Source organism: Monopterus albus, unplaced genomic scaffold (assembly GCF_001952655.1).
Source record: "Monopterus albus unplaced genomic scaffold, M_albus_1.0 scaffold67.1, whole genome shotgun sequence".
Lineage (NCBI taxonomy): Eukaryota > Metazoa > Chordata > Actinopteri > Synbranchiformes > Synbranchidae > Monopterus > Monopterus albus.
Window position 1 is genome coordinate 1,206,386 of NW_018127947.1, and position 10,736 is coordinate 1,217,121.

The window sequence follows — 10,736 nt, forward strand, 5'->3', positions numbered from 1 at the left end:
TTCTTAAAATGGCATTTTGCAAGTTTGGCAATTTCTAAAGTATCATGAAGTGCGTGATGATTTGCTTAATGTCTTTGTAAAGAAACTGTAGGTTTGGATCTGACAACCTCTCAAATAAAAATTTAATCAGAGACAGTGTATTGGCCGCAGCTGTTCCGTGGAACCGGTTTTCCTTTTCCTGGCTTCAAAATAGGAACATCAACGGAGTACCTCCATGCCTCAGGAATTTGTCCCATCTATCCATCCATCCATTTTCCTCCGATTATTCCGGAACCGGGTCGCGGGGGCAGCAGTCTAAGCAAAGATGCCCAGAATTTGTCCCAAATTTTATTAAATAAGTCCAACACTACAGATAATGAAATATCCCCTAAATGTGCTAGCATTACTTTGTAAACACCATCCTTTCTAGGGGAAGAAACTCTAGCTTTAGCTAAAGCCCTGATGAATTCAGACATAGTAAAAGTTAAATCCAAGTCTGTATTCTGTGTATCATTCACTTCTACAATACTGGAATACTGTCTAATGGTTTCAGCCCTGCATAGTCTGTCTTCTAATGATAGATTTCCATTACTGTGTATTTTGGAAAACATTTTTTTTTGTAATGAATCACTAAAGCAAATAAATGTGTTCTTTTAAGTAGTCTAAAAGCCTTATTTCTTTGTTTGACAGCAATATTACAGTCATTGTTCCACTACATAACTTCCACCCAGTGAAACCACTTTATTCCCAGAAACTTCTCTGCAGATCTAACAATAATTTAGATTCTTACAGTTCTTTTATCAGTCTGTGCAGCATAGTTAAATCCGTTCTACCATAAAGAGTACAAAGTCCTTCTTGTCCACTATCAGGGAGTCCCTAGGTATGTTATGGCAATGGTCATTTTGATTCTTATCTCCATTCAGTTTACTGATTGGCATGTGGTGATTCGTGGATGAACCGACTATTTTAACCGCTTCAGCATAAGTTATTCTTTGTGTGGTTTTGATATACCCGGCTGCCATTTTGCTAGCTGCACAACCTCTATATGCCAAACTGTGCTCACCTCCACAATTACAGCACTTTAACTTTGCATCTTTTTCACATTTACCATACTCATGTTCTCCCACACAACTCCCACACCTTAGCTTTCCCTTACACACTGCCGCCACATGACCAAACTTTTGACACTTATAACACCTTAGTGGTGAAGGAATATAGGGCCTAACCTCATAACTAAAGTAACCTAAATACACTCTGGTTGGTAGCTGCTCTTCTTCAAACTTAATCAAAAATTTCTCCATTTGTAACAGTTTTCAGTCTTCTAACATCCGTGACCTGACCTCCATTCAGATTGTTTTTGATTTCTTTCAGAGATGCACCAATAGGCACTCTAGTTATCAGCCCTTTTATGTATGAATCCTCCGGTGGGATAACACACTGCACTCTTTTACTGTCTATTTTATGAACTTTTGTGGCCTTTTCCTGATGTTTGTGTTCAAGCAAGATATAATTAAGACACCGTTTCTCATGGCTCGCATACTTTTTACTTCACCCAGTAATTTATGCACACTTTTAGCCAGCTTATGGGGTTCCACTCACTGAAGGACATCCCTTCCTGACTCAACTTAAAGACCACCCTGAACTCCACCTTCCTTCTTATAATTTTTCCCCTATGTATCTCACCTTCAGGTCCATCAGATGAATTGGACTGCGACGTCAGTCTGCATTTTCCCCTTTGCACTACATGCCAACTCTCACTACTACCGTCACATTCTATGTTTCCAAATTCCCTACCAGAATCCTCAATTCCTTCAGCCCATTCTCAGCCCAGTTGCCTACAAACTGCCCGTCCAAACCTAGCTCCATTTTATGCCTCTGGTACAAAAATCCCACCAATCGGTAGCTCCTCGCATCACGTGGTTCACAGAGCTCTTCAAGGAAACCCGATGATTAACTCTTCTTCTCAAAAAAAGTGCCCTGGATTTTGTCCTTTGAATTAAATGGCACCATAAGGACTGACAAGGCTAGGAATAAGACTGACAACCCTCTTAGTCACTGCTAAGGAACAGCTGGGCCTGCACTGTCCTGTTGACTCTTACTATGTTTAACCATACCAGTTGTTTTATTCAACAGGATGGTGTTAATTTCTGCCTATGTAGTGGTGTCTATGAAATTATTGGACATGAATTCTAGGATTGGTTTGGTTTGGTGTATCATGTCTTAGTTTTAGGCGTAGGATGGGGGTCCTCCCATGATGCTCTGGGCTCCTCTCCTCCGCTCGTCTCTGCATCTTATTTCTGTATACCGCCATTACATGTTCTAACTTGTGTTCCTCCGCAGCTGAACATTTTTGATGAACAGTCATATTGACTAGTCTAGTGTTTTTTTGTGTGTTGTGTCTTGATGCTTCTCTTTCTGTTCTCTCTCCTCTATCCACTCACTACTAGTCGAGGAAGAAGGCCGCCCACCAAGAGCCGGGGTCTGTTGGAGGTTTCTTTTTTTTTTATTAGTTTTTTGTTTGTTTGTTATTGAAACAAAGTAACACATTAACAAAACAGGACCAAATATGGGAGACAAGACAACAGTTACAAGCCATTACACAAGGATATAGCCTTAGCCCCAGGTATTTGGTTCAAGTTGAAATGTGTTAAAAATGGGTTCCATGTGTCATAAAAAGCAGATAAACTATTCTTGTAAGTGGATGTCATTTTCTCTAATGTGATGTATTCTGTCAGAAGGTTGGTCCAGTGGTTTATGTGTAGTGATTTTTTTGATTTCCAGTTTTGAAAGATTGTTTTCTTGGCAATAGATAGAGAAATGAGGAGTGGGTTTTTATATTTAATTGGTAGGTGGTTGATTTCTATGATATTACTGAGTAATCAAAGTGATGGAGAAGGAGGGATTCTACAGCCCAAGATTGTGGAAAGTTTCTCTGTCACTGCTACGTATCCAGGGGGAATGAACTGGTTGGTGTCAGGGAAACCCATTTTGAACATTTTACTTTCTGTAATATGGGTCTTGTAGATGGTCCTGTATTGTATAAGTTGTAAGTTTACAATGCTGGTCATAGAAAAGATGTTATTACAAATTTCTGTCCAGAAGTTGGAGCTGAGGGAGAGGGTTAAATCATTTTCCTATTTGGGTTTTGGTATTGTTATTGAATCTGTATTTGATATGAGTTTATATAGCTTGGATTTAATTTTCTTGGAGGATGTAATTTTCATAATTTCTTCAATTAATTTGGAAGGCTGTAGTGGGTTATTGGTTACACTAATCTTTGATTTAATTATGGATTTTAGTTGATTGTACTGGTGGAACTGTCCTCTCTGAACTCCGTACCTCTGGATCAGTGTATTAAATGATATGAACTGGTTATTTTCAAATAGGTGATGTAAGTGAGTGATTCCTTTGTGTTGCCATGTTGGTGCCTAGATAGGTTTATTATGCAGTTGGAAATCAGGGTTGTGCCAAATTGGAGTGTATCTACATGGTGCAAGTGATGATTTAGTGATTTTGTTTGCTTTCCACCAGGCTGTCAGAGTTGAGAGGATTGTGATGTTCTTACAGTAATTCATTTTCTTAGTAGAGTTTGGTAGAAAAGGGAGGTCTGCAACTGAGTTATTTAAGTTATTTTTACAGTAATTTTGCTCTAATTCTGTCCATGCACTTTGTAACTGTCCTTCTGAATCCATTTGACTAAATACTGTAGCTGATTTGCCAAGTAGTAATATTGGAAATTTGGTGCTTCTAGACCACCTAGTGATTTCTTCTTTTGGAGTGTGGATAGAGAAATTTTGGGTTTCTTGTTTTTCCAATAAAATTGTGAAGTTCACCTATGGTCATGACTGAAAGGGCAAGATCCCGGATACAGGCGGCCGAAATGAGCTTCCTCCGGAGGGTGGCCGGGCGCACCCTTAGAGATAGGGTGAGGAGCTCGGTCACCCGGGAGGAGCTCAGAGTAGAACCACTGCTCCTCCACATCAAGAGGAGCCAGCTGAGGTGGCTTGGGCATCTGTTTCGGATGCCTCCTGGCAACATTTCTAGGGGGATGTTCCGGGCATGTCCCACTGTTTTTAAGCACTTTCTGCTGGAGACACAGGAAACACAGCTAATTAATAACTGAACAGATAGAGGCAGACAAAGTGAAGCCTAGATGGCAAGAGAGCAGCAAGAAACCCAGCAACTGTGACTGTTCAGACACAGTGGCAGAGTTTGGAAGAGGAAAAAGGAGAATTAAGGTGAATTAAGGACAAGAGGCTCCAGTATAACATTTCACAACCGAGCCTATGATCTCAGTTAAGACAACTTCAAAAGAATCAGCTTGGTTTGCATTACAGTAAACTCCATCTGCGGGGACCATCGAGCATAACTACTATGATCTAAAGGACATTGTAGCATTTTCCCTCGTTTAAAATCATCTGTTGGAGGTTTCTTCTGTTAAAGGGAATTTTTCCTCCCGTGTCACCAAGTGATGCTGAAGGGGGATTTGTTGAGTTTTGCTATAATAGTGTAAAGTGTAAAACTTGTCACAAGAAGATTGTTGCTGTGAATTGTTGCTTTACAAATACAATTGAATTATATTAAAATTTTTTAAAATTTTATTTACTGTACTAAATTTGGGTTTTGACTGATATGAAGTTGCTGAATTTGCTAATTTGTAATGTTTTACTTTTTATTTTAAAGTCTAAAGATCAAGTTGCTGCTATTTGAATTTGTTAATTTAATCACATTTCAGTTCATGCATCAGTGTGAAAATGATGACACATTCTACAGGCTTTACAGCACTTTGTTTTTTCCTCTCACTACATCAGTGACCTGTTCCCTGTGTCCCTTTGTCCCTCCAGAGCTGCCTCAGCAACATGTCTGTAAGGAGGAGGAGGTTGTGGCTGACCAGCAGCTCTGTGACCAGGAGAGGAACCCCAGTCTGGACCAAGAGGACCCAGAGCCTCCAGATATTAAGGAGGAACAGGAGGAACTCCATAGCAGTCATGAGGGAGAGCGGCTTGGGCTAAAGCAGGAGACTGACCCCTTTATGTTCACTCCTACTTATGAGGACAGTGACCACAGTGAACCAGAACCAGACAGTGACCAGCAGCTCCTCTTTCACAGCTCTCCTGTAGCTGAGAGCCAGGATCCGAAAGGAAACCAGCACGTAGACTCAGGATCAACCAGTGATAGTAGCAATGTGGACAACTCTCTCATGTCACAGATTGAGTCTGATCCTACCACAAGTAACAAGTCCAAACGTGACACTTGTGGGAAAGATTTTAAGTGTAAGGCCAAATTGAACCGACATTTAAGAATCCACACAGGTGAGAAGCCGTATGTTTGTGACACCTGCGGGAAAGGATTCGGACGAAGGTCAAAATTGACTTGTCATTTAAGAACCCACACCGGTGAAAGACCATTTTCTTGCAACACTTGTGGCAAAGGTTTCACGCAGAAGGGGACCTTGCAGGTCCACAAGAAGCTCCGCAGAGATGAGAAGTCGTATGTTTGCGACACCTGTGGGAAAGGATTCAGACGGAGGTCAAAATTGACTTGTCATTCAAGAACCCACACCGGTGAAAGGCCGTTTCCTTGCAACACTTGTGGAAAACGTGTAGGAGAGAAGGGGAACTTGTGGGTCTACAAGAAGGTCCTCACAGGTGAGAAGCCGTATGTTTGCGAAACCTGCGGGAAAAGATTCGGACGGAGGTCAAAATTGACTTGTCATTCAAGAACCCACACCGGTGAAAGGCCGTTTCTTTGCAACACTTGTGGAAAACGTTTCAGAGAGAAGGGGAACTTGCGGGTCCACAAGAAGGTCCACACAGATGAGAAGCCATATGTTTGCGAAACCTGCGGGAAAGGATTCAGAAAGAGGTCAGAATTGACTGCTCATTTAAGAACCCATTAAAGAAGCCACACCGGTGAAAGGCCGTTTCCTTGCAACACTTGTGGAAAACAGCTTTTCACCGGTGAGAAGGGAAACTTGCAGGTCCACAAGAAGGTCCTCACCGGTGACAAGAAGGTCCACACCAGTGAGAAGCCGTATGTTTGCAAAGCCTGCGGGAAAGGATTCGGACAAAGGTCAAAATTGACTTGTCATTTAAGAACCCACACCGGTGAAAGACCATTTTCTTGCAACACCTGTGGCAAAGGTTTCACACAGAAGGGGACCTTGCAGGTCCACAAGAAGGTCCACACAGATGAGAAGCCATATGCTTGCAAAACCTGTGGGAAAGGATTCAGAAAGAGGTCAGAATTGACTGCTCATTTAAGAACCCACAACGGTGAAAAGCCGTTTCCTTGCAACACTTGTGGAAAAAGTTTCACACGGAAGTGGAACTTGCAGGTCCACAAGAAGGTCCACAAGAAGGTCCACACCGGGGAGAAGTAGGGTAGCAACAGTGTGAGATTTTCCCAGTATTCAAATCCTTTATTTAAAGCTACTGAATGCAACTTGTTCAAAACTTTTTTCTGTTAAAATCTGTTCTAAAAGTTGATATGGAGAGGTGCTGTCGAAGCCTGTTTACACACTACTTTTAAGGTAGTCTAGTGCTAAAGTTTTTGTTCAAAAAACCTTTTGTTTACATCCATGTTTGCTACTTTTTTTCTGGTGCTTTGCTGTGTTTCTTAGAACATTATCACTAATCACTGATTAGTGGATGTTGATTAACTTGATTAACGTTATTACCCCAGAGGGAAACTGATTTGCATTGTAGATATAAACACACAATAAAAACTGTCTGAAAGTAAGAACCAGTCTTCACTGTCAGCTGTTCATGATCGTAGGAAACACAATTTAAATTTTATACCACACATTCCGAAAAGCTAAACAACTCTAAAAACATTATAAATACTGTTTGTATAAAAGGTATTAAAAAGAAAAAAAATCTATGCATTGATTTTGATGATGTGATGACAACGATCATTCATTTTGTATCCAGTTCCTGTGACCTTTTAATCTGATGTGAAGCTAAAGTTTGAATAATTTTGATGGGGTTTCGATGTGATGGATATTAGAAAGTCGTTTGGTTGCAGAAAACAAATATGAGTGTCAGTAAAGATGGTCCTACCAGCTGGGATAAAGAGGAGGCTAAGCATGGCTAACGTTAGCACTTCAGTGGGAGACCCAGTCCCAACTGCCTCGGTGTCAGCAGATGATCCTGGCACAGACGACGGACTGTGACAACCCTGCACAGGTGATAATGGAAACATTGCCAAGCCGTGTTTTAATGCAGCAGTGGTTTTTCATGTTGTCCTGGTTTCACATCAGATACTGGCTGGAATTTTCTTCTTAGCAGATTTATCATGACTTCCACAAATTATACAGTAGCAAGATGCTCACATTCATTTCATGATGCCGAGTCCAAATTTGATCACTCTGGGACTGTTGTTATGAAAGGCCTCGGGTGATTTTCAGCTGTGACTCGTGTGAAAGGTAATCTTTAGACTTTGTTTATATTTTTAAAACTGCTGTGATTATGAGTCGTTGATAAAGTAAACATCATGCTCCTTCTGAAGCCATGGCATCTTCAGTGTTGACAGTGCTTTTTCAAAGCTATGGAGGCTTTTCTAAGCTTCTCACATTGGAAGTTGGCTCCGTTTTTATTTTGAATTGAACTCCCAGCATCACATTCACATCACAAATAGCTTAAAGGAGAAGTTCAACTCTTCAACTGGATGAGTTTTATGCTTCATTAAGTGCAGCCAAATTTCCAAACATCCAGAAAATCGCACAGAGGATACTGGTGTTGTTTGGCTCTACCTATGTGTGTGAACAGACTTTTAGTGTGATGAACACCAACAAAGCACCCCACAGATCCCAGTTGAGTGATGAACACCTCAGATCTGTTCTGAGAATTGCCACGACAAAACTAACACCAGACTTCGATGCTCTGGCAAAAAGGGTGATCAACAACACTATTCCCACTAAACGTGAATGTAAGTATTAACACTGTAATGCCTTTTATATGTTATAACTTCTCACTTAAATCCATGCATCTGGTGCTGGCCTGGCCCGTCTGTCAAATTTTAAAAATCAATGTGGCCCCTGAGCCATAGTTTGCCCACCCCTGTTATAGGGTGTGTACACTTTGACATTTAAACACAAAGGTCCTTTGACTCCACACACATGAAGTTGTGCATTGATATGTTGTAAGCCTGTCTCAATAAGTGTAGTTGTGCTGTTTTCAAAATCTTCACCACCCAGATTTTAATACCTTTATTTTACTTTAAGGTTACATTTCTGAGTTGTCTCGCTCTGCCAAGTTTCAAGGGGCAGACTCGCGCTCCCGGTAGGCGTGGGGTGGGAAAGCTTTGTGTTTTGTGTGCTTAATAGATTTTCTGGACTTGGGAGGCCTCCCAGCAGGGGGATTTATCCCGCCCCTGCAAAGTATTATCGCTGATGTGGGAATACATTTAGCAGTTTCATAGGTAGATGGGATTGTTGTTAGTGCTCTGTTGCGCAGTAGCCGTGATACCATCCAGGAGTGCGTTTTAGGTCCTTGGGAGGGAGCGAGCCTGGCAGAGACAGACAGCTCAGATGACTAAATAAGCTCTGAGACACTCACTTTGGGCATATTTGCCTTATTTTTCATGATGGTGATGACTATGAAAACTATCCACTCACCCCAACCGGTCGAGGCAGTATGGCCGCCCACCTTGAGTCGGGGTCTGTCTGAGGTTTCTTCCTCTAGAGGGAGTTTTTCCTCCCCACTGTCGCCAAGTGCTTGCTTAAGGGGGATTTGTTGGGGTTTTCTTTATAATGATAATAATGGTAAGATATAGAAATTACTATGTAGTCTCCTGAGATGACTTCTGTTGTGATTTGCCGTTGTACAGATGAACTGAATTGTACTCAAGCGTACAGGTTGAAACCATGCGGAATTATATTTCCAGCCATGACTGTCGCCTGTGCAGAGGCATAAAAAAATGTAAACTGTTATAAAAATATTGTTAATAAAGCATTAGATATTAAAACACATTTTGTCTGTAATTTCATTAAAAAAAATTTAAGTGAAATAAATATGTAGTGAAAACTACAGCTGTGAAGCTGAAGCATGTTTCTGCAAACTATTTGTTATTCAGATTCCTGAGTCAAAAGTTGTTTCACGATTCTTCTCTTCAGTACCAGGGACAGCGCATGTTGGTGCACTTTAAATATCTTTAAAATGAGGTTTCTGCTGCTTTGTCATCTGTTTAAGATTTGTTTTACCACCACAATGTATACTTATTTCCATATAGCCTTCATAGATTAAGACATTTTAATCTTATCTTTCATGTTTATAAAAAAAAACATGAAGGTACCAGTGTGCAGAGCTTCTGATAGTACCCCAGGAGTTGTCAAAGTCTTAATAATATGACTGGAGCTTTAAAGTGACCACAAAAGTGACATGCGTCTTGGGTGCCATCTGTCAGACACTATTTTTGGGAATTTTCTAATATAACGTGAGCAGCTGGACGAAGCAGAGGTCTGGTCCTGAGGCAGGAAGGTGAAGTGTGGACAAAGATGTCTGTGCAGGGACCTCTGTGGAGACAGGTGTGTCACCAAAAGCTACCCACTGCACAATACACATACAAGATTGAAATGTTTTATGGCTTTATGAGTTACAAAACATGACTAGCTTTTTTTTATTATTCATGATTTGTTGATAGACTAATCAAACTGGGGCTGCTTGACAAATTATTGTGAAATGCAGAAGAAGGCAAAGGCCCCCTGCCACACCTGCCCTGAAGACCTTAATACTTGAATATTACTGATGTTTTATATATTGATAAATAATTACCTTCCAGGTAAAGAAACTGCTCTCTTCTGCCACCTCTGCTTGTTTTCTAATCTTTCCCTCCATTCATTGCCCCCTCCAGCTCAGACAGTGGTGGGCTGTATGGGCACTAAGGATTCATTCTGGATCAACACATCAGTACAAAAGCCTCTCAGTATCACATGGGGCTTGTTTTTCAGACATTTCATAAGTAAAATGTTTACTTCCTCTGTAACAGACTGGCGACCTGTCCAGGGTGGACTCAGCCTTTCACCCAGTGTCAGCTGGGATTGGCTCCAGCTCCCCACGACCCTTGTCAGGATGAACAGTATAGATGATGGATGTTTACTTCAGATGCGAAATTATGAATAATTCTAACTCGCAAGAAATTGTTCAGATGGGCCACAGCTAGTGATGGTCCTCTGACACCTGAGGCTCCAACACATGCGCAGTAGCTCATGAAGTAATTGTATCGAACCACTGTGCCGAGGCATGTTTTGATCGCATGACTAGTGACGTTTGAAGCACTTGAGTGATGTTCGAGGTAGTTGAGTGCCTCGGACGTCATACATACTGTAGAGTGTGTTCAGGGACAGGATATCCCTATTTAGTGGTGTTCATTTGAATCTGTGCAGAGTAGGTTGTTTGTTGCTGTTGTTGCGTTAGTTGCTTTGAGAGTTAGTAGTGTTGTAGCAGATTGTGTATTTAGTGGAGAATCACTGTAGATAGAGAGATAGATCAATAGATAGTTAGAGAGAAATAGATAAAAGTAGTTGCATAGTTAAATAACACTATATACTGTAGATATAGTTACATAGATAGTCCTAAATAACATTAGATATATTTTATCTATATATGTATAGATACATACATCCATCCATCCATCCATCCATCCATTTTCTTCCGCTTATCCGGGGCTGGGTCGCCGGCCCAGCAGTCTAAGCAAAGATGCCCAGACCTCCCTCTCTCCAGACACTTCCTCCAGCTCCTCCGGGGGAACGCCGCGGC

The 10,736-nt window shown here is 41.2% G+C and overlaps 1 pseudogene; it reads left to right on the forward strand.

Moving 5' to 3' along the window:
* The first annotated feature begins 4,683 nt into the window (after positions 1–4,683).
* On the forward strand, positions 4,684–6,784 carry LOC109962737 (gastrula zinc finger protein XlCGF57.1-like; annotated as a pseudogene).
* The last annotated feature ends 3,952 nt before the right edge of the window (positions 6,785–10,736 follow it).